Source organism: Cyprinus carpio, chromosome A11 (genome assembly GCF_018340385.1).
Source record: "Cyprinus carpio isolate SPL01 chromosome A11, ASM1834038v1, whole genome shotgun sequence".
In the NCBI taxonomy this organism is placed as follows: domain Eukaryota; kingdom Metazoa; phylum Chordata; class Actinopteri; order Cypriniformes; family Cyprinidae; genus Cyprinus; species Cyprinus carpio.
Window position 1 is genome coordinate 11,683,427 of NC_056582.1, and position 25,076 is coordinate 11,708,502.

Consider the following 25,076-nt stretch of genomic DNA (forward strand, 5'->3'; position numbering starts at 1 on the left):
AAAAAGAATAGACCGATTAATCGATTAGCAAAATAATCGTTAGTTGCAGCCCCATCCTATTTCCCTAATAGGCTTTTCCCCTTTTATGTTACTATTTAATGCAAATGATTCAATATCACCAAAATGTAATATTCATCAAGCCAGCCCATGTCTTCCCAGACGGGAAATAGGCTGCCGTTTTTGGTCACTGAGGATATGTGTGCGTACCTGCGTGTGCATGGTAATGTTTCGACCAACCGACCATGGCCTTTTTCTGGCTTGTCAATAACGGTAATATTTGCTGATTGATTTCGTCACTGCATCACAGGATGAGGTATCCCTGATTGGATTCTGTTTTATTTGTGAGAGTGTGAGCATCATGTCACATTCAAGAGCTCCGTAACAGGGGAATCCTGCCAGCCACAATAGATTCTGAAAGGAATTTACCACACCTACTCAATTCTGTGGTCAGGATTACTTGACTGGTCTATTGTCTGGGTCGCTTTCAAGGCAATAGGTCTTTAATTACAGCAGGAAACCTGTTTTGTATCATTGGAGATGGTTTTATAGACTATTGTTTGGCTGTTCTACAAATGGCAATGCTGATAAGATAAACAAGTTTTTTTGTGTTTACACCTACTTACCAAAGAATGCTTTTAAAACAGAGTAGAAAAACCCAAGAAAGCTTGTGTGGCACAGTTTCCATCTATCAACCATCAATCATCCTTGGTTCTATATTAAGATCTTTCCTTCAAACATTATGTGGGTCTGATGTGGTTTTGGTTTATTTGTTTTGTTTATTTGTTAGTTAATAGCCTCTCTAAACCCACATCATGCAAATAAGTAATCATTTACGAGGTTTCTGTACATATGAGCTGCTCTTAGCAAAGTTAGTACCACAAAGAGTTAAAGAGGAGAAGTAGCAATTCCCAGAATGCATTACAAAATCAAAAGGGTCCAAAAATGGTCATGTCTTTTGGGATGTAAACATCTGAGATTTATCTTTGTATTGCTCAAAGAGTCTGTTATCGTTTAAGACATTCTTTCATGTTGAACACTGTCAGTTCCCGCAGTATGCTGATGCTGTGCTTTCCAGGAGAGGTCTTGCATCACATCTCTGCCTAATCCATCCTCGATGGACGAAGGCATCGTCTATCAGCCCAACCCAAAAATACAATCAATCTCACTATAATATTTATCAAAATCACAATCACCAACCCTACAAGACATTGCATCTCAGTTGCATTTTTATCAAATTCATAATCATTATAGATTCCATCATTGTCACTATAATATTCATTAGAGGTGCGCAGATCGAACCACCAGGGACTGGAATCAGCCGTTTTTCCGCATGATCGGTCCCGACCGGCCAGTCAGTCTTGTCGGTGTTACACTGAAATCTGTGACCTTAGTTGGCGCCGTAGTAAGGGTAGGTTTAGGATTAGGATTGGGTTTAGTAGTAGGTTAGTTTAGCTCAATAGAGCGCCTAATATGGTCACAGAATTCGGTGTAACACTGGTTCCGAGCCTGTCCATTGTGACGTAACAGCTACGCTCACATCCGCATGTAAACATGTCGTTGGCGTGTGTAACAAAGTTCGTAGTGGGAAGAAGGAAGTGACCAGGGTTGGCGTTAGGAGACTCGGTTAATTTTATTCAAAAATTTCACAAAACCAAAAGTAGCGCATCCAGCGCGTTCACAAAATGTTAAAGGCACAATTTCAAATCTTCTGGTTCTCTCTCTCCAAGCAGAGCAGTGTTTGAGTCTTCGTCCCGTCTCTCTCTGCTACCATATTCTCCAGCCTCTCTTTTAACCGGTCTCTCCAGGCCAATTACTGCAATCAGACACAGATTTTGCACTTAACCTGCTTACTCAGCGTTCGTCTCCCGACCTTCTCTCCTGCTGCAGACTTCGCTGAACCACGCCCCCCTCGCCACAGCGTGGAAGTTCTTCACCGTGAGTGAAGAAGACATAAAGTTCACAGTTTGTAACATATATAGGGCAAAAGTAAACCGTGGGGGGACCACAGGGCTCGATTAACACTTTCGGGACAAGTAGATTTTTTTAAAGGAGCAAGTATGCAAATATTTTACTTGCCTGACTGGAAAAGAAGCTTGATTAAAACATCATTTGCAAAAATAACTAGGGAAGCACTAAAACTTGACCACCAAAAAAATTTGCACAAGGATGATTCTGGTTAACATTAACCAAGTGAATCGTTTGAATGAGTGACTAAATGACTCACTCATTTAAACAGTCATTTACCGCTAGCTACTGGTGCTTTGGTTTCATATTTAAAATGTGTCATTACATTACTTATTTGTATGTCCAAAAAAAAAAATTAAAACATTAATCTTATAGCATTACTCATGCATTTGTAATTCATCTTAATTATATTAATATTCATCTTCAAAACAAACTGTTTATATTATTGAAATTGTTTGTTTGTATATAATCATTTCTTCATCTCTTTACTTTCTTTCTCTTCACTCTACAAGAACAAACTCTGATCTGCAAAAAGTCTCTATAATGAGAACCAGGCAGTGAAAGATCTCCCTCCCACACCAGCCTGTGCTTAGACCAGCTATTGCTCATCACTTCTCAAGAGATGTATAGAGAAGTACAGAGTGAAAGAAAGACAGAAAGAACCAAATAAAACCCCTGGTATTCTTGCTTACAAAAACAAAACCTAGTCAAACTGGCTTTAACTGATTGGCTAACGGGCCTCACGGCTTCTTAACCCCTCTAAAAATCCTTTAAAACCAAGTATGATCAAAATAAAACATCTGGTCTAAGATGTTTTTTTTCTTCTTCAAATTAATAAAATGTGTATTTTTGGAGGTCCACTTTATTTTTCAACGTGGTTTTCTGTGAATGTGCGAGACTTCCATTTCATTAGCTGCTGTAGGGAAATAACAAGAAGAATATCAAAGTGCAGTAAACATTGTATTATATGCGAATAGTGTTGGAGTGTCCTGTACCCCTCAATAGTCTAAAAAGGTCCTGTCGTTGATGGGTTTTCCTTCCCGCTCTCAGATTTCATTACGCATTTCTTAATGCCTTTTTATTCATGGAGCTCTCTCGTTCTCTGTCTTTGCCCTCTTCAGAATATTTTGAGGTTTTCCGCACCCTGTGCTTAGTCAAAGATGTCTATGTGGGTCACATTATTTTCCCACTTAAACAAGAATAGAGTGCATTTGTTAACTGGCAGGTCAAGCTGTTTCATTCATTAAGTGTGGAAACAGTTCTCTCTCTGTTTTTCTCTCAAATCCCCACAACCCTTCTCTCTTGGGACGTCTCTATGATTGATAACTTCAATTAGTGATGATGTGAGATGTTACGTGTTCACGGGAACACGCAGGGAAAGACTTTCTCTCCTTCTCCTCTTCCCTTAACTTTTTTAATAGAACAGTCACGATTTTCTCTCAACAGATTTCTTTACAAGTGTCATTACAAACTCCTTAACTGCATCTTTGATTGAAATACAGACACATACAATATAAAAAAAATCATAAAAAAACACCAAGCAATAAGCGGAATGCAAATCTGTGCAAATACTTGAGTCAGAAGACAACAGCTGATTATTGAGGTGCTCTATCTCACATCATATGACCAACCACACTTAAATTGCACTTAAAAAGCTTCCATTCACAAAGGCATTCAGAGCAGGTTGCCTGGTGCCGAGCTAACATATAATTACATTAAAGAGTCGTGCAAGCAGCCATGGAATTTAAGTCTTGGCATAGTCTCCAGCTTCAGAGATAATGTCAGACTAGAATGCTGCTTGCAGGGTCATATTATGTGCCTATATATTGTGGAACGAGCAAGCATGATGGGGTGCGAATAATTGGGTTTATGGGAATGTTTCTTCCAAGAATGTCAGTTCATCCTTTGTGAGCCACTAGACTCGATGTTATTTAATGTTACTTAAATTCTATTTATAATATATTACTCTTCAAAATACTGGAGTCGGTACATTTTTTTTAATATTTAAATATATATTAAGTGATTTAAATATAAAAATTAAATACATATAGGCCTATAATTGAAAGTAATCTATAAAGAAAGTAAGGCTGCATTTATTTTATCAGAAATACAGTAAAAACAGTGATAATGTGAAATACTATTACAATAACTCAATTAAAATATCTGTTTTCTATTTTAATATATTTAAAAATGAAATGTTTATTCCTCTGATGGTAAAGCTGAATTTTTAGCAGTCATTACTCCATTATAGTATAATTACCTATAATAACTATAACCTTACTAATATATATATATATATATATATATACTTTTATATATATATATATATATAGCAATATTTGGGCGATATTGCTGGTGACATTACTTGGTACAGAATGGAGAGCTTCGTAGGTCGTGTGTAGGACATTGAAAAATGCATTACACTTTTGAACTTGATTTTTTTTTACTTTTTTTTAAAACCTTTTTTCAGCTGAGAGGTGATTTTAATCAGTTGGACTGCTCAGCTGTGATTGGCAGAGAGATTGATGACTCATGATCGGGAGACGGTGGGAGATAGTTTAGTGGGTGGAGGGTGCTGGGAAGCAATTTTAGTCTGAAGAAGCAGACTTGCCACCTCTCAGCACTGCATGTATTCGTTTTAGCCTCTTTCTCTCTGTCTTTCTTCACTGCTTGTTGCTCCATTTGATCAGCTCTTGTTTTTAATGGCTTTGCCACAGATTGTGGAGTGAATGAGTGAAATCACTTTCTGGCATAACGATTAGCTCCAAACATTTGTCTTTCACTTGCTCATCCCACTTTGCCTGCTCTCTGCACTCAAATGTGCACATTTTCAAGTTGAGGAAAGGCTGAGAGGTTTTACTGAGGCCTGCTATGCAGAAGTGATTATTCCATGAAGGTGTAACGACTTTTTTAACTCTCCTCAGAAACCAAGTGCCAAAGGGAAGTGGTAAGTACATTTTACACACTGTTAGGATTTTGGTTTTGTGTGTTTCATGTGCTGTCATACATCACCTGTCATTCTTGTGCTGAATTTTAAAGTTCTGTTGTTTATGTGTTGCTTGCTTTTCATCTTGCTTTGGTGAGAATGTCTTTGTTTTATGGCTGTATTGTGAGCAAATGTGTCTTGAATGCAACCCATATGATTAACAGACCAGGCTAAATGAAAAGAGCTAAAGAAATCCACAACCTCTTGTCATCTCAGCTGTTGAGATTTAAGCAGACTGACAGCACACAAATCTTAAAGTATCTCACAGCTGTGCGACATGCCTCTTGCTTTATTTTTAACTTCTGCTGTTGTTTTATTAGTATACAGTACCAGTGGGGCAGGCCAGCTTATAGTCCAGAGCTGCATAGTATAGGAATGTATGCCACTACATACATATTTATGAACTTTGCCTTTGTTGCAAGATCCTCGAAGTTCAGGGTCGCTGTCCTTGTTGCTTGTAATTCTGCATTCTGAGACAGGAAATAGGCAGTATATTTTGTTATTGTGTAGTGTTGAGACAGCTTATCTCTGTTGTGCATCTGGATAGGACTGTAAATCATGATGATGCATTTTACGAGTACTTGCTGTTGTCATTGTTTATGGCACTCATGTGTGAAGGCTCGTGGCACCGGCATTCTTCTGGGACAGATTTAACGTGCCACCCCATGATATCCTGCACAAGCCCAGAGGGGGTTTTCCTGTCACGTGCACTGTAGTTACCTGGCATTTGAATTTAAGTGTGCATGATTAAAAAATAAAAATAAAAAAAAAAACGAAAAAATAAAAAAAGGCAACCAAGTTCATTTTCTTTACATTTATGATGTTTTCAAATAGTTTTGAGAAACCTTCATTTTATTTTAATTTTATTTATATATATATATATATATATATATATATATATATATATATATATATATATATATATATATAATAAAATTATTTTTTTTTTTTCATTTTTTTTTTTTTATTTAATAGATGTAAGTGTATCTTACATTATATATATATTAAGTTTAACAAATATTTTTGCAAATAAACATTTTACCACAAATATCATGAATAATTTATTTGTAAATAGCAAGTTGTTGGGGAGTCGCATCACAAAGTTTTTTAACTTTGCCTTGTCATAAAAAGGTCAAATTATCCAATATATTTAAAGACTGCTTTACCTTGACACACAGTCATGAGGGTCGGAGTGGTCCTCTCTGTGGGCCTTATGCATTCAGTACCATACACAAAATTCCTGACTTATTTCTCTGCTGTCTGTTGTACTTTATCTTAGCCTCTTTATTTCTCTCTGGCTCTTTCCATCTCTGCCCTTGGCATCCTTTGTGGCACTAACAGGATAGTGAACATGCTGTGGGCTGAAGATAAATACAGAGACAGTAGCCAGTGAATGAAGAGTCTAGCCATACTTAGAGAACAGTGATTATGAGGTGAATGTGTAGATAGGAGAAGGCATGTTGCGAGGTGACAAGGACAAAGCTCTCAGTCTACCTTTATGCACACTGCAGGCAGTGAATGTGGCCATTGATTTTTTTTTGTTTTTTTTTGTTTTTTTGCGGGTGGGTGGGTGCCTCCTAAACACAATCTTTCCTCTCTCCTGCTGCTTGCTCTATTTCCTGCTCTCACAGTCACAGCCAATCAAAGCTCAGCTTGCAGGGCTCCAGGAGATCTGAGTTCGTCACCCAGACGGCATTCGAGTCATGGACCAGTGATTCATAATGGCCCTCTTTAATACCCCATATATAAACACAAAGTATATTAAAGCATCGATAAACTAAGTGTCATGAGCCTGGCTCAATTAAAGGGGCCATATCAATTTTTTTTTTAATTCTTTAATTTTGAATTTTTCTTCTACTTCTAAAGTTTTTTCCATGACCATTTTCTAGTCTCTCTTTGACGCTTGATTTCAAACAGTCTGTTGCTGCTGTGTCTTTAAATTTATTTAAATGCTAGAAATTTGTAGAATTGCAAGTCTAATGGATTTTGCACTGCTCCATTCAATAACAGCCTGTTTGCATCTATTTGTTTTTTCTTTCTTATGTCTTTCTGTCATGCTTAATCCTTGTAAATGGGCCAAGTTTCTAAACACCAAACAGGCGCTGTTGATGTATAAAAGTGGACGGTCACATGCTAATGTTGTAGGTGTGCAATATTGACAAAAAAAAAAAATGATACTTACATTTCTGGGATTTTGTTGATAATGATAATTAGACAGTTTTTTGCTGAGTGTGTTTTGTGTGACTGGTTTTGGCTTGTCCTGAACAGATGATTCCCAAAACTTTTCATATTCTTCATATTGTGTGCAGTGGTTACTTCACAGCAGTGACCGAAATAATCTTTTTCATTAAGGGTGATATTTGCTACCTTAAATAGATTTCCTGGGGCGTTTTTACCTCTGTAAGAGCGATTTTGTTTGGATCTATTTTCATTGGCAAAATAGAGCAAAAACACACAATATTAGTAATATTGTGTCTAAAAATGTAATTCACAATATTAACTTTTTTGTTTATTAATCTGTTGTATTCAGGGAAACAAGCACACTTGCTTGTGTAATATTGATTTCTGTTCAGCATTTTATTAGGCTACATCACGCAAAACACATGAAAGGCATGTTTTTGTTTGAGTGACAGATTCGATGATGCCAGCTTTTACATCGTTAAATCAACAGTTGTGATATTACATATAGTACACTCCTAGTTGCAGGTTTTTTTCAATATCTGATTTTCACTAAATGATTATCCTGCCCAAAAGATAGCAATATTATTGCAATATCTCTAGAAATAAATAATAATAAATAATGCTATCAAATTCATGCTTAATTTTATTTTCTGTTCTCGCTTTTTTGGCCAATGAATCAAACTCTAAATATGAGTAAAGGGAGGCGAATCCAAAAAGCTAACTCTTTTAGAGTACTTTTGCCTGTCATCTCATCCGACATGATTTTGTGCGGTAGTAGTAGCTTCATGCTGTGTCGTCGTCTTTTGTTTTCTGTTTTATGATGGATGTTCAGCTGATTTTCTTGTGTGAAATCCAGTCATTTAAATAGGAATCTTTCCCTACACAGATTTCACATTGCACTCAAGTTGGTCACGTGAATTTGCTATGTTGACCAACAGAAAACTGCTTGGTTTGAAAGCTATGCTTCATATATAGCTCCACTAGTAATGGACGATAAACCTCATCTTAACTGCACCTTAACACTTTTATTTCAGATTAGTGGACATTATCATATTATGACCCCTACAAGTACAAAAATCCATGCACATGTTAAAAATCCAATACATGTTAAGGAAATATATTGTACTTTTACTGCAGTACATGTTTGTCTTCCATCCCTCTGCATTCACTGTAATGCTATACTTGATTCTGTAGCATAAATCAATGTCTTTGTTAATTGCAGCTAAATTTATACTGAAAAAGATTGCTCATCATTTTTTTCTTTTCTGTGACGTAAAGCATGACGTGCTTCTGTGGGCAAGACAGAGGTGTTTTATAAAAGAACACATTTGATTCACAGCTCCTTTCATTGTTTAGGTGTCAACAATATCAGATTGCGGTATGTTGTGACACCCCCACGCCCCCCCCCCCCCCCCCCACCACCACACACACACACTTCCCCCATCCTTTAAAACAGAGGCAGGGAGCCAAACAAACCAGACTGCTACTCAGCACTCCCACTGCCTGCCTCCATAACGCCTCCTGGCCAGGGAGCCGCTATTCTGAGGAGCTGTCAGTCAAACACAAGTGCTTCTGTCCATCGTCCGAAGGAGCGAGGAAAAAGATAAATGCATTAGAGACAGACTGGGTAAGAGAGGAGTGTTCACTAACTTCGCTAAGATTATGAGGTAGAATAATGAAAGGCGATGACAGTAAGAAAGACCAAGAGAGAGAATGAAAGGGACAGGTTTCTTCTTTGATTTTTCAACCGTCCATAATCCCTTTTGTTCAAATCATTTGGTTGCCAGTCTCTGGTTCACTGATCATCTTTGTTCTACATTCTAAATTTCCAAACTGCTGTACTTAAAATACACACACAGACAAGCATGCAACAAATTAACGACTAGTTGCCATGAAGCTCTAATCTTCCTTAAAGACAGATCGTGCATGCTATTATATATCCATTACAATCAATCTGAACATAGACAAGACCGAGTACACTTTTTTTTTTTTTCAAGCAATTTGTCTTCAAAGTGGAGCCGCATGTGTCACCAAACAAGGAAAGGGCTTTCAGAAAGGCTCGGTCGCCTGCTTCGCGGATTCATGAACCATGAGGAGCTCTTTTTGGGTTTAACTAGGAGCTTGAATCTGAGCTGTTTGACTTAATTAAATGGTGTCATGCTAAGCTGAGTTATAGGATTAACTGGGTTAATGTGCTTTTACTGTAGTCTCTTATTGGCCCACAGTCCTTGATGTTTAAAAAGAGACAGAATGTCAGGGGTTTTTTTGGGATTAGGGATGAGAATTATAAGGAATTTAGCAATTCTGGTTCCAATTCTGATGATTCTTGAAGTATTTTTTAAGGATGCAGTCCAACTCTTCCATAAATTGTCCTAACTATACACTGAACAAAAAGACAAAATAAAAACAGTACTATTTTTGTTATGATATACACTACCATTCAAAAAGTCTGTAAGATTTTTAAATGTTTTATGCTTATAATGACTGCATTTATTTGATCAGTAATACAGTAGAAATAGTTACATTGTGAAATACAATTTAAAATAGCTGTTTTATATTTAAATATATTTAAAATATTCTATCTGTGTGATGGTAAAGTTGAATTTCCAACACATATAGTGCTCCATTCTTCAGTGTCACAATGTCCTTTAGAAATCATTCTAATATGCTGATTTTGTGCTCATAAAATATTTCTTATCATAAATATTAAAAACAGCTTAATATTTTAGTTGAGGCTTTTTGAAATAGAAATCTTCTGTTACATTACACATTTCTTTACTGTCAGTTTTGATGAATTCAATGCTTTCTTTTTTTGAATAAAAGTATTAATTTCTTTCAAAACAGCAAAAAAAAAAATTTAAGTTATTTGGTATCAGAAGTATTTTATTTTTTATTAAATTGACATTTGTTACAACAAGACTTTTATTTAAGTCATTTTGTCATCCAGTTAAGCTTTGACAAGTGCATCCAAAAAAATCCAAAAATCATCTTTTGTGTTCCACAGAAGAAAGAAAATCATACATGTTGGAAACAAAATGAGTGTGAGTAGTTGATGGCAGAGTTTTCATTTTTGGGTGAACTATCCCTGTAAGTAAAAAGTAGCAGTTAAGATGGTTCAATTTGGCCTGACAAAATAATGAGCTGTGAAGAACCACTCTGACTGATTCAGTAAGAGAGTGACTCATTAGAACAATTTAAACCAATTCATCTGATTAATTAAAAAAGAACTGAATCACAAGAGTAATTTGTTTGTTAATAAGACTACACTGAACGCTTCAATGGTAGAGTGCAGATGTTCAAAAAACGCTAACCGGCAAGAAGATCATTCGGTTCCAGTATCTTTTAAAAATAGTTCTCAACCCTGTTGCTGACACACACCCACAAACACATGCACATGTCTTGGCAGACCATTTGGTAGAGTTTTTGCCTATGGAAACTTTGAGGGCTGCTCCAGACAGAGCATGTATGGTTAAACCAAGGACTCTTGCAACCATTGCGGTCATAATCACTTTGCATGGAGCCGTCTGTGATTATTGATGACACACACTAATTGGGATCATAGATCATCTCCCAGACACTGACATGACCACTAAAGTCAAACACTAGGCAGCCAAAGGTTGTGTGTTAATGCCAAATGTCATAAGTCATGTGTCAAGTTAAAGTGAGCTAGCCCCAAAGGCATGTCTAATATCTGCTGTGTACGTGCATCTGCGGGGCTGATTTGTCAGATATTCACATAAAATATCACTATACCCTGGAACAGACATACTTGCATTCACAATAACTGAATTCTGTAGGAGTATCAGCTTTCTCTCTAAGACCTGCAATCTTCTCTTTCTTGTGGATACTTTGTGAAATGACCCTTTTGGTTGGAAAATGGTGTATGATGGTAATGTTGTGATGGTAATGTTCATAGCTGCTGGCAAGTCTGAATGTCTCTGGCATGTGAGACTGGTGAACCATGAGAGGGTGAGTGGAAAAGACAGGCCTGGATGACAAACTTAAGCTTTAATGGGGGAAAACTTGTGGTCTGAATATTGTGTGTTTAATACTTGCAATGATTTTTATTGACAAAAAATAAATAAAATAAATAGGTTGCTGACTAACATGGAGCCAAGAGGGTCTTTGTGTTATTGATGGCATTGAGTTGAATGCGGTGAGTCATGTGGCCTCACTGTGTGTGAGATTTTGAAAAGATTAATTTATCTAAGAATACTTCAGCATGATTAGAAAACTATGACTCAGTAAAAGGCTTGATGACTCCTCAGGAAATATGAAGTATGTGTTCCTGTGGCTCATCAAAATAAAAATTCTTTAACAACTCAAAAAACTAAATGATCTATTCCCAGGGAACACGTTTTAGGTAAAAAAGGTTAGGCTGAATGCACTAAGTCACTTTGGATAAAAGCGTCTGCTAAATGCATAAATGTAAATGTATGTGAATATCTATAGTGTGCATTTTTATGATGAAATAACACAAATACAAATATTAATCGTAGATCTGGTTGTAAAATAAATAATACATTTTTGTTATATACACACAAACCTGATCTCTTTATGTGCACACAAAATAAATATGCACTAAAACACCTTTTTTATTTTTTTTCCTTTTTCAATAATTATTTACCGAAATAAGTCACCAAAATTTATAGACTTCAATTCCAAAGCTGTTTAAACTGTGGGCTTTTTTAAAAATCCCATATATAGTGCTCACAATGGCTGTATTGATTTGATCAAAATTGCAGTATGTGTACAGTATGTGCTTATACAGCATGCAAAGATATCAGACAGAGGGATATTCATACAACAGTGTACTTTACTCACCCCCAAAAATCACATTCTTTATTCTTAAGTTGAATGAATATTAATGCATGAATATCAATATCAATGCATCAGGATCAAAGCTTAAAAAACATACAAAACAGTGTTTTATGAAATTCAAAAATTGCCAGTAGTTTTCTGTAAGGGGTAGGTTTAGGTGTCGGGTTGGTGTAGGGCGATAGAAAATACAGTTTATACAGTATAAAAACCATTACGCCCATGGAGAGTCCCTGTAAACCACAAATGTAAGTGTGTGTGTGTGTGTGTGTGTGTGTGTGTGTGTGTGTGTGTGTGTATAGCCATGAGAAGCCTGTTCTAAATGTATAAAATGCTGATCTTCTGATGTGTCGGGAACAGGTGGTGGACAAGCTCCTTTAGAACTAGCAGTACTGATCCGGACTCAGCCTGAAAACTGGATACTGGTCTGGGGTGACTGTTTGTAAGATTTAGAACAGAGTCAGCAGGTTTGAGAAAGAAAAAGAGAAATGTATAAAATGAACAAGGAAATATTGAAGGTGCAGCTAAAATACCTATGATGATGAATGAGTCTATAATGAAGTATCTCTCCCTCCCCCTCTTATTTTTTCCTTCATCGAGAGAGAAAAAAGGGGCTCTTTCTCTCTCGCTGGCTGTCCAAAACCGCAGCCTTGGCAGCGAACACCCCACTCCATCACAGCACGCCATGCGCGATCAGCGGACCTCATCTATACACAATCCTTTTTAGAGCTTTGCAGCACAAAATGGCAAACAGACCCCCAGGGATGACTTTCAGTAAGTCATGCTTAAGTGTGACAAGTGTGAACTTTTTCTCGATATGATAACATGAATGGGTGTCAGATGAAACAGGCCATGCGTGGATATGTGTTTATCAGGCTGTGACAGCGTCATGGGCCATGTACCACTGCTAGCCTTTCAAAACTTTGGAATTTGACGTCAACAACAAAGAAAAGGAGAGAGAAGCTTCCCAACTGAAGTGTGTTTTAAATTTGTAGTAGAGCCAGCATTGCTGTTTGTGTACCACAGGAACTTTCCAAATGTCCCGTAGTGTGTATGTGTGTGTGAAAGAGGATACAACGGCTGGGCATGCTTGAGATACCTCTGTGTGTTTTCCCAGACAACAGGCGAGATCGCTACAACAGCTTTTCCTCTGTGTGCTGAGTGACATAAGGGGACTTTTTCCACCAGTTTGCTGTGCATGATGTCTTCATAGTCCTGTCACAATTGGAGGCTCTTGTCCAAAGGAGTGAGAAAAATTATAGGTTTGTGCATGTGCGTAATCATGCAGAGAGCAGCGTGGTTCCAAGTAATGCTAATGCCCTCCGATATTCTATGGCAGGAAAATGAAAAACACAAGAAAATAAGGGGGGGGGAAGGAAATGGAGAAGAAGAAACTAAGAGAGACAGTGACAAACAGAGAGTTATATATATTTATGTAATTTAATAATTTTGTAATACTGTATGTGGCTTCGACAGATTTATTGTTGTTATTATTATTAATATTTTATTGTAGTTTGTATATTATTTAAATTTACTCATTTTTGGAGAGCTCTTAAAAGCATCTATATCTATATATATATCTATACAGATTTGCATATAGACTCATTTGCAGCTTAAGAAACTTGTTGTTTCTGAGAACAATGTTGTTTATCTCTCACACCCCCTTTTTAATTTGTACCACTGTAAATTTGGCACCTTCCCTGATTAAACAACATTTGTGGAGAGCGTTTATGAAGTTACTGTCTGTAAAGAGCATCTCAAAACACTTAAGGTTCCAATTTGGTTAGGATACCACAAAGCATGTGTTCAGCAGTCTGTATACTCTCATTTCGCTAAAAGAATCTGTTTAATAAATGTATTAGTAGCTTAAATCAGATTAGAGAACATTACGGTGTTCAAATCTTAAACATACTCAACTCTAATGTTTCTTTTCTCCTAATTCAAAACCATTAATTTAGGCAATGTTCAGCCAAGCTTAAGTCCTGATCATGTTTCAAGTTAAAGATTCATACTGAAGTGTGAGTGTGTGTGGGCTTGATGACTGAAGTCCTGCAATAATCAGTAAAGATTAAATTTCCAGTGTTGGCCTTCATGCATACAAAGCTCTGCCAGCAAAAGCAACACTGGACAATCATGCACTGTTTCATCTGATCTTCGATCAGGCTTTTGTTGGCGTCCTTATGCACAGCAATATGCAGATTCAGGTCCAAGCCTGGCACACTTTCATTCAATCCCCCAGCCTGACAGTCTGTCAAAAAAAAATCAAGCATTTGCCTCCCCCCTCTCTCTTTTTTTTTTTTCTTGTTTTCTTTCTCTGTTCGTTTCCTCTCTTCTTTTCCTCAGGGACACAAGATCATTTGGGAATCTTTTCCAAACAAGTAAAAATGCACAGTTGCTTGTAATAGATTTCCCAAATACAGCAGACATACAGAGAGGATACCATCCAGGAGTGTTTATTATTTTATTTCATTTTATTCTTTAACAAGAGTCTTTTTTTATTGAAAAAAAATAACTTGTAAATCAAAAAGGTCCCCATCAGAATTACAACCTGATTTTCTAGAAATTCACCTCACAGCATCCAGTCTGTTTCTGCTCTTCACACATAGCGGTATAGAGTGCTTGAGTGCAAACCACACATCAGGAATATTAAAAGGGCATTAGTTATCAGAATAATGCTGAGGGTGCAGATTTCGGCCGCTGCTGTCTGGCCCGGTGGTATTGTTTTGCAGGCCTTGCTAAGTAGTACTTTGCTCATTAAGCAGGTGAAAGCTGTAGTGAGTGTGATAAGACTGCTAGTCATTGTTATTAACCCTTTGAGCAGTAAGATCCCACATGTGGGATTTTTATTTCTGTGCCCTGGGAGTATGGTCCCACATATGAGATTTAGATCATTCGGTGACGTCACATAACTGCTTTCACACTTTGTCTGAGACACGCTCTGTACTTGTCATATAATCGCAGGGTTTTTAACCACATAATGTTTATTTTAGATTTCAGACATTGAAAGACACGTAAGTACTAATAAAACAATACATTTAGAGTTTGTAAAATACACGCGGATATCTATGGAAGAAGCAATAACAATGCATGCAAAATATAATTTGCCGACATATTTTATTCATATCAGATACACATAGTGTAATAGCTATAAAGTTTACTCTGTCCTTCTCCCAGTTCACCAGCCACTTACTTGCATGTATTTCAGGAGAAATTGATGAATTCACGTGCTGTAAATCCGACTGACCGGACTCTCTAAACTGCAGCGCGAACAAACTTGGCGGCACCCATCTGACGTTATAGATCACGATCAAGCTCATTTATGATGGTTTTTAAACGACACAACACACTCACTTGCATGTATTTGTGAATCGGAATATCAGAGAGTTGATGAAATGGTAAGCAAGTGTGTGAATATTTTGAATAAAAAAGGAAAAACTAAATAAAAGTGCTCCATCTGTCATACAGTGTTTTCGTGGCTGCGGTGTGTCACATGACAAGCACGACACGTCGCCATGGAAATGTTCTAAAATAACGGTCGCCTAAAAAAAACTCACATGGGGACTGACTGACTTTCACTGGGACTGACTGACTTTGTAAATGTAATTAGGTGGGCAAGATCTGTAAATATGTAGAGCCCATGAGTTTTAGTGCTTAAATATGGCTGAGGTGTGGACTGTGTACTGTGTTTGTACATATTGCGTGTGTATAACTCCGGAGGGCAAGTCAGACTATTACTTCCCTCCAAGTCGTCACTGGCATTCGTTCTGGTTTTCAACCGTTGCATTTTAAAATTACACAGACCACCTCTTTAGCTTCCCTCAGGCTTTACACCTCCCAACTAGCCACAAGATCTGCCCTCAGTGCCTTTAACGCTTATGCATGCATACATGCAGGACTAGAAATAAATGAGATTTATCTGAATGCACTGTTGCTTTTTACATTTTTTTATGCTATTTTATGATTTAACCCTTAATCATGATAATGTTTTTGTATGTATTTAATATGAAAACTACAATTTAACGGTTGTTTTAAGTTGTTTCTAAGGCTAACAATAGATAGTGTTTGTTTTGACGCTTAGCAGTATAGAAAAATGTGTCTTTGTGACTTTCTCCAAAAAAGCAAAAGCAAGACTCATGTTGACTCTGTCAGTGCACACATGGGAGAGCAAACTTCATATTTTCTCTTTCTCTTTTCTCTTTTCATTACATTTCATTCTAACATTGTAACATTGCAATCTAAAAACAAAAATAAGGATTTTAAAGTGGTCATATGATGCGATTTCAAATTTTCCTTTCTCTTTGGAGTGTTACAAGCTCTTGGTGAATAAAGAAGATATGTAAAGTTGCAAAGACTAAAGTCTCAAATCCAAAGAGATATTCTTTATAAATGTTTAGACTCGTCCACATCCCCCTGAAACGGCTTGTTCTAACACACTCCCACATCTCCACGTCACTATGTGGGAAGATTTGCATAACGCCGCCCAGATGTTCAAACAAAGAAAGAAGGTGTACCTTTTATCCTCGTTGTAGTATAGTTGTTGTCACCGCCATGTCGTATAGATGCTGTTTGTTTGGTTGTGACAGAGAAACTACTTTGTTTGGCCTTCCAAAAGAGGATGATATCCGCTTCGTCATGCCTGGAGCTGATCCGTGCTGGTCGCTGAGGAAATTTATCAACTTTGCACTGTGGATCGCCAGATCGGCTTTCACCGTGGACAAAGTGGAGTCCAGCCCGGGGTCATCGCATGTGGTTATCCCTCCGGCTGGACAGGGCATCACAATTTGTTAAGGGGCGTAACATTTCCATCACACTCTTGAGGTATTCGGCCAATCACAATGCACTGAATAGCTGGCCAATCAGAGCACACCTCGCTTTTCAGACCAATGAGCTTTGTAAAAATCTACGCGTTTCAGACGGTAGGGCATAGAGGAGAAACAATAATGTATAGTATGTGGAAAATAATGTGTTTTTTATCCTTAAACCACATAAACACATTTCATTACACCAAATACAGAAAATAATGTTATTTTTAGCAGCATCATATGATCCCTTTAAAGGCCTTAATATGAAGCTTGTCACATGTTTAGAACAAATTGGATTATGCACTTTCTCCGCAGCAGCTCAGTCTGTGTCCTCCGCTATATTTTCAGATGTGCTCGTATCAAACTACTGCATATCGATATAAATGGTATTGCCTCATATCGAATCGCTTATAAAGAAAATATCGATATAACATCTATATACCGCCCAGCCCTACCTCAGACTTTTTCACCCTATTGCATTTAACACTGTGTTAAATGTTGAAAAAGAATGTGAAAAAAGAATGTTAATTGATAATATTTTTCTAAGATCAATCTGATATCTATGACCAGAAATTAAGCATTTCAAGATTTCACATAGAACCAGTTTTTCCTTGCATTTGGGGTCTAATTTCAACCACATGCTGTGTTTTTATGGAAGATATCTTGATCTAATGACATCAGAACAAAGTGAGCAAGACATTTAACCATTAACACCCTAACCCTCCCTTAATAATGTCATTTCCCCCCAGACACACACAAAGCCCTAAATCTGAGGCTAAATAATTGTTGGCACAACATCCTCCCAGACGCCTGCAAGGGAGATGTGTGATAGATCCCTCCCATTGAACGGTCATGCTTCAGTAAATGAGCTGGATGGTTGATGTGTCTCGTTCTCTTTTGTTTGGTTTTTTAGTCAGCTTGTTATATGTTGAACATTTACTCACATGAACACATTTAGCCCCATAGCGTTTTTTCATCATTGCTTGACTAAACCATTTGCAAACAATTAGGTTCCTCCCGAAGCCCATTGTCAACTCCACACACATACACACACATACACACATACACTCCCTGGGGCTTGAAGAGGGGTTGTTTCTCTAGTAATGAAAGAGAATCTGCCATGGCCACGATGAGTTTTCAAACCTAATCATTTCATCATTTGTTCAGTCTTATTGAGACATACGCACACAAACAGCTCTCTGTAACACCTAACCCAAATCTGTCAAATATTCTCATTAACTTCTGATGAACAGAATTTGAACTGGTTGTTTCACATATTACCCGCAATATTAAAGGAATAGCTCACCCAAAAATGAAAATACTGTCACTGAAATTTTCTTGATTCTTTTTTTATGCATCATGAGAATTCATGTACAATTCTGATGAATTGTTCTTGAATCTGTTGATCTGATTTATAAAACTGGTCTAAATGATTCATTCACAAATTCAGCATAGTTCATCTTAATGACTTAATGATCTGGTTTTCGGTTAAAGGATTAGTTCACCCAAAAATAAAAATTTACTGAAAGCTTACTCATCCTCAGGCCATCCAGGATGTAGATCAGTTTGTTTCTTAAGCAGATTTGGAGAAATTTAACATTACATCATTTGCTCACCAATGTAGCCATCAAAATAAGAGTGAAAACAGCTGATAGAAAAATCACAATAATCCACAAGTAATCTACACAACTCCAGCAAATAAATTAACATCTTGTGTAAAGGTATGTTTGTAATAAACAAATTCATTGAGACATTTTACCTTTTAAACAGTTTCTTCTGGCTAAAATTAAAATCCTCTAACCATTGCATTCTCCAGTAATAAAGTCGTCTTGTCTGAATCAGGAGAGAAATATCCACAGATCAAGTAACGATTACAAGCAAAAACGGTTCTAATGAAGAAACAAACTCATTTTGGATGGCTTGAGCATGAGTAAACTTTAAGCAAATTTTTTTTTTTGTTTGGAAACTATTCCTTTAAATCTCAAGGGAAAAAATATTGCACTTGGAGTATAGTGCATGACTTGTATTAACCACTTTTAAGATACTTCTGTGGTGATATCATGTAATTTGAGTCCTCATTCATTGTTATTGCATGGAAAAGAGCAAGCAATGCGCTATATCATTTCTGTGAACCAAAGAAAGTCAAAGAAAGGCGAAAAATGGTGACAGTGAATTGTCCCTTTAAGCTTTATTTTAATGCCCAATAGTTTAAAATACCAATATAAACAACCCTGTTCTCTACTTGCAGAAAAAGAGGTTGAAAGCTTTGCTCACCATGACAATGTCTGTCATTAATGGGCTGCTGTCATTTTTCATCTCTGTAATTTATTGGCCGATGAAGAGGCAGTCGACTTAGTCATGCGATGAATTGCCCATTTAAACAAATCTAAGACTGTGCCTTGTAGAGCCCTTGCAATGGCCTGAAAAGCGTAGTTGAGAAAGCTGGTAGCAGATGAGCAGAGAGAGGGTGAGTCCCACAGTGAGTCATATCTTCAGTATTAATGTCAACTCAAGGCAATTAGAGGCAGCAAAACTCGCTTAGAAAATATAAAGGACATAGAAGTGAATCATGGTGATTGTTTCCTCCATTAAGCAGGTGTCAGGCTTTGATAAAACTGATTTCCATTTTGTCTTTTTTGTGTGTCTGACTCATATGCTGAATTTTGTTACAGCTGTTCTGGTAATTTTGGTTCAAAGCTGAAGTGTGTCATTTCTGTGCCACTTACTGTGTCACTAAATGAATTTGCAAAAACACTCATTCACCGAGCATGTATTCTAGGGGGTTTAACGGTGTATGTATTTGTCCCGAGCCCTCACGGTACGGACATCACGATTCGGTTCATGCAGTCAGATGACGAATACAGTCAGTCATTGGCGATCAATCCAGAAGGGGTTGCACGTGGTAATTCAGCGCTAACTGTCACAAAAGGAAAGAGCAGAAGAAGAGACGATCTACACAGCAATAATAATAATAATTTCCCAAAATGTAATTTGTGTGTAATTTTTATTAAGGCCGTAAAGAGGAGAAAATACTGTACCTGGCAGATCTTGATCGCGATGCTCGAAATATAGGAAGACAAATATGTGGGGGTTTATAAGAATGTATCTCTGAGAGGAACTGACCGTCGTCAGCTGCTTTGGTAACCAAGGAAATGCTAATATCGCTGCTGTTCCATTAGCACCACCTGCTGTCAGAGAATAAAACAGCATTTTCATTCAGTCCGTCTGTGTTTTTTTTTTTTCAGATGACTTATGTAGCATAGTTCAAAAAAAAAAAAATCACAACACACATTTTTTTTCTTTAAATCAAAAAATTAAACAATACAATCCAAATCAAAACAAAACAACTGCTCATGCTACATGTATGTAGCACTAGCCTACTGCCTGTTCAAAACAAATGAAAAAACATTTTCTGCAGTACCGATCTCGTATTGCACTGTGACCCCAAAATGGACATACATACCAAACCGTGACTTCTGTGTACTGTTACACCCCTATTGTATACTCGCAAATTTGTTTCGTGAAATCTGCATAAAGATTACATGCTTTCACAAACAAACAAAATTTATTCTAAATTTACCAAAAAAATTTACACACAAATCACAGTATGTGGTGATTTGAGCTCAAATCTTATATTTCATCTTAAATAAATTTCATCATATATAATGAATGTAAGAAAAACTGTTATAGCTGGAGCTGCAAGGTTTCTATGCAAAAAACTGCAGATACCCATATGTTCAGCTTTATAATCTGGGTCTGTTTGTTGTTTAAACTGGTTTTAAGGATGGGAATCTGCATATAGTCTCAGCTGAAATTGCATCTTTAGAATGTCATATGTTTAACACTGTAAAAGAAGTGTTTTTATGGAAAAGCCCTTATATGGAGAGATAGTTTTGGGCGCGTTTTATGCAAATGACTAACCTCGGGAATGTGGTCACTCATTTGGAATACTCTGAATTGGTTAACATTAGAATGAGGTTAAGAACAAATTCACATTTGTATGAATTTAATGAATAAGAATTTTTTTGTGAGATGTTCTCCTGTGTGTACACACGTGAAAAAAAATCCATTCAATTATTAGTGATTGAGACCCAGTGATTTGCAGATAAAAAGTTAGCTCTATCCCCAAACTCACACCATTGGTTGAACAAATAAAAAATCAAATCAGATTTCTTTTGTATTTTTTTTAATCATTAAAGAATATTTATGGGACTTTTTTAAAGTATTCTCCTGATGGATAGAAAGTTAATTTACTTATTTCAGATGTAGGTTAACCCAAGTAATTTCACTCTTTTAACTTTTGGTTTGTGTGTGAGGAGTGTTAGAGCTGTTTTTATTTGTGTGTTTGTGGCCGACACAGGATCTCTAAAGTTTACGCAGGTCACCGACTTTGATGTGTCGAATTCCTCATCTGGCCTCTAAAGCAGAGCTCTGTGGTGGAGACTCGTGTGAGAGTGACCGCTCTTGTCCTGAACTCCTTTTGTTCTTATCTCAACAACATCTCGTAGATGGCATGTTTGTCTGCTTACCAACAAAAAGACGACTCTCTTGAGGGAAGAATAAAAGTGGACAAATGAAAACTTGAGATGATACTTTAGAAATAGGAAGGATTTGCACACAGGCTGTAAAATAGACCAGATGGTTGAGTTCATACATTGTTCACACTCCCACACACAGAATCCTGTGAGGAAGGAAAAACTGCTTACAAGCGTCATTTCAAATCTGTGAGCCTTACATATTTATTTAATTTCATTGCCTCTGCACTACATATGATATGCGTGCTTGAGAAGTCTGCTAGATCATGTTTAGATGCACATATGGTCTAATTTGCTACATCATTTGCCTCATACTAAGCAAAAATACAAAAATAAAACAAGATCTGTATCTGTGGATAGCTGATAGGAAAACCTCTTTAGGCCTAGATTAAACACTAAATGATAGTATAAACAGATCAATAATGTGATCAAAAACAGCTGTGGGTCTGTTAGCTTGTCTACAGAGGAGGTCAAAAAACTGCAACTAGCGCAGGCTAATTTATGCTAGTTTGGCACTCGACTAGCTAGGGGAGTTTCATAGCCATATTGTAGCCATCAAAACTTAGCTGGTGTTGCTGGTTCGGCCAAGGACGTAACTAGTTAAGCACCCTGCTAGCATCTAAAACACAATATATTCTGCTATCTGGTCTTTTTTAGCAGGATATAGTGTTTACTAATGCATGCTAATGCTGTTTTGTACTTTTATACTATATTAGCAAAGCGTATCTGTATGACAAGACCTTTAATGGCAAAAGTGCTAATTATCAGGCATGTGTCAACACCGAATGCTCTGGCCTGAAGATGGTAATTCATGATATGCATTATAAAAACAAACACAGTGCCCTTTTCTCCGGCCTGGCACTCTAGCCTTGTGTTTTTGACACACGTAGTTGTTTCATTGTTTATATGGGTTTGTATTCAGGGTATGATAGCTAGCGTGCAACACAGATGAACAAAATGGGATAATTATGTCATATCCTCTGACTTGTTACACCCGCACACTTGAAATTATACAATCCAATTCCAATCAAAACAACTGCTCATGCTACATGTATGTAGCACTAGCCTACTGCCTGTTCAAAACAAATGAAAAAACATTTTCTGCAGTACCGATCTCGTATTGCACTGTGACCCCAAAATGGACATACATACCAAACCGTGACTTCTGTGTACTGTTACACCCCTATTGTATACTCGCAAATTTGTTCGTGAAATCTGCATAAAGATTACATGCTTTCACAAACAAACAAAATTTATTCTAAATTTACCAAAAAAATTTACACACAAATCACAGTATGTGGTGATTTGAGCTCAAATCTTATATTTCATCTTAAAATAAATTTCATCATATATAATGAATGTAAGAAAAACTGTTATAGCTGGAGCTGCAAGGTTTCTATGCAAAAAACTGCAGATACCCATATGTTCAGCTTTATAATCTGGGTCTGTTTGTTGTTTAAACTGGTTTTAAGGATGGGAATCTGCATATAGTCTCAGCTGAAATTGCATCTTTAGAATGTCATATGTTTAACGCTGTAAAAGAAGTGTTTTATGGAAAAGCCCTTATATGGAGAGATAGTTTTGGGCGCATTTTATGCAAATGACTAACCTCGGGAATGTGGTCACTCATTTGGAATACTCTGAATTGGTTAACATTAGAATGAGGTTAAGAACAAATTCACATTTGTATGAATTTAATGAATAAGAATTTTTTGTGAGATGTTCTCCTGTGTGTACACACGTGAAAAAAAAATCCATTCAATTATTAGTGATTGAGACCCAGTGATTTGCAGATAAAAAGTTAGCTCTATCCCCAAACTCACACCATTGGTTGAACAAATAAAAAATCAAATCAGATTTCTTTTGTATTTTTTTTAATCATTAAAGAATATTTATGGGACTTTTTTAAAGTATTCTCCTGATGGATAGAAAGTTAATTTACTTATTTCAGATGTAGGTTAACCCAAGTAATTTCCCTCTTTTAACTTTTGGTTTGTGTGTGAGGAGTGTTAGAGCTGTTTTTATTTGTGTGTTTGTGGCCGACACAGGATCTCTAAAGTTTACGCAGGTCACCGACTTTGATGTGTCGAATTCCTCATCTGGCCTCTAAAGCAGAGCTCTGTGGTGGAGACTCGTGTGAGAGTGACCGCTCTTGTCCTGAACTCCTTTTGTTCTTATCTCAACAACATCTCGTAGATCACATGTCTGCTTACCAACAAAAAGACGACTCTCTTGAGGGAAGAATAAAAGTGGACAAATGAAAACTTGAGATGATACTTTAGAAATAGGAAGGATTTGCACACAGGCTGTAAAATAGACCAGATGGTTGAGTTCATACATTGTTCACACTCCCACACACAGAATCCTGTGAGGAAGGGAAAAACTGCTTACAAGCGTCATTTCAAATCTGTGAGCCTTACATATTTATTTAATTTCATTGCCTCTGCACTACATATGATATGCGTGCTTGAGAAGTCTGCTAGATCATGTTTAGATGCACATATGGTCTGATTTGCTACATCATTTGCCTCATACTAAGCAAAAAATACTAAAATAAAACAAGATCTGTATCTGTGGATAGCTGATAGGAAAACCTCTTTAGGCCTAGATTAAACACTAAATGATAGTATAAACAGATCAATAATGTGATCAAAAACAGCTGTGGGTCTGTTAGCTTGTCTACAGAGGAGGTCAAAAAACTGCAACTAGCGCAGGCTAATTTATGCTAGTTTGGCACTCGACTAGCTAGTGGAGTTTCATAGCCATATTGTAGCCATCAAAACTTAGCTGGTGTTGCTGGTTCGGCCAAGGAAGTAACTAGTTAAGCACCCTGCTAGCATCTAAAACACAATATATTCTGCTATCTGGTCTTTTTTAGCAGGATATAGTGTTTACTAATGCATGCTAATGCTGGTTTTGTACTTTTATACTATATTAGCAAAGCGTATCTGTATGACAAGACCTTTAATGGCAAAAGTGCTAATTATCAGGCATGTGTCAACACCGAATGCTCTGGCCTGAAGATGGTAATTCATGATATGCATTATAAAAACAAACACACAGTGCCCTTTTCTCCGGCCTGGCACTCTAGCCTTGTGTTTTTGACACACGTAGTTGTTTCATTGTTTATATGGGTTTGTATTCAGGGTATGATAGCTAGCGTGCAACACAGATGAACAAAATGGGATAATTATGTCATATCCTCTGACTTGTTACACCCGCACAGTAACGAATCGCCGGAGGGGGTGACAGATGCAGTGTTTGGCGGATTGGTCTCTCGGCACCAGCCGTGAATGATAAAGTAGAGCGATTACATATTCCAGCCACAAGCTAAATGGTTTTAACATTTTAATCAGTAATTAACATCATGCCAAGAGCCGTTGGGATGCAGACATACTGGATTGAATTTTTCATTATAGAATGTGGAGTTGTTGTTCATTTGGTTTGTGATTTTTAAACTACAATCTTCAGAAGGCACAAGCTCAGTCTCATAAACACTTAACATATTAATGACGCTTTAAGCACAGCACCATTTATTACAGTCTTCCATTAAATTCACCTCTTAGATTTCAGTGTTTTAAATGGCTCGTTTTTTGTGTGTTTAGTGAAAGCATGCTATTTATGTCTTTCTACACCCACATGCTGGGGGGGGTTTAAGAAACCGCTCTGATTTGGCACTGTAGAATTACAGCCTACCTTCTCTCAGGCGTCTCATGGCGTCCATGAAAGTTATTTCAGATTGTAACGACTTTCACCCGGCAATTAACACGGATAAAAAATAACTCAGAA

At 37.0% G+C, this 25,076-nt stretch overlaps 1 protein-coding gene across 2 annotated transcripts in view; it reads left to right on the plus strand.

The window, feature by feature from the left end:
• Positions 1–25,076, plus strand: part of LOC109098496 (prickle-like protein 2) — an 81,501-nt gene that overhangs the window by 32,153 nt on the left and 24,272 nt on the right. The window contains exon 1 of one of the 2 annotated variants that reach the window (XM_042766251.1): positions 4,594–4,912. The exons of the other annotated variant lie outside the window; for it this stretch is intronic. The gene's annotated coding sequence lies outside the window, so the exon portion shown is untranslated. Of the gene's footprint in view, positions 1–4,593; positions 4,913–25,076 lie in introns of those variants that run through there. 2 annotated transcript variants of the gene reach the window in all.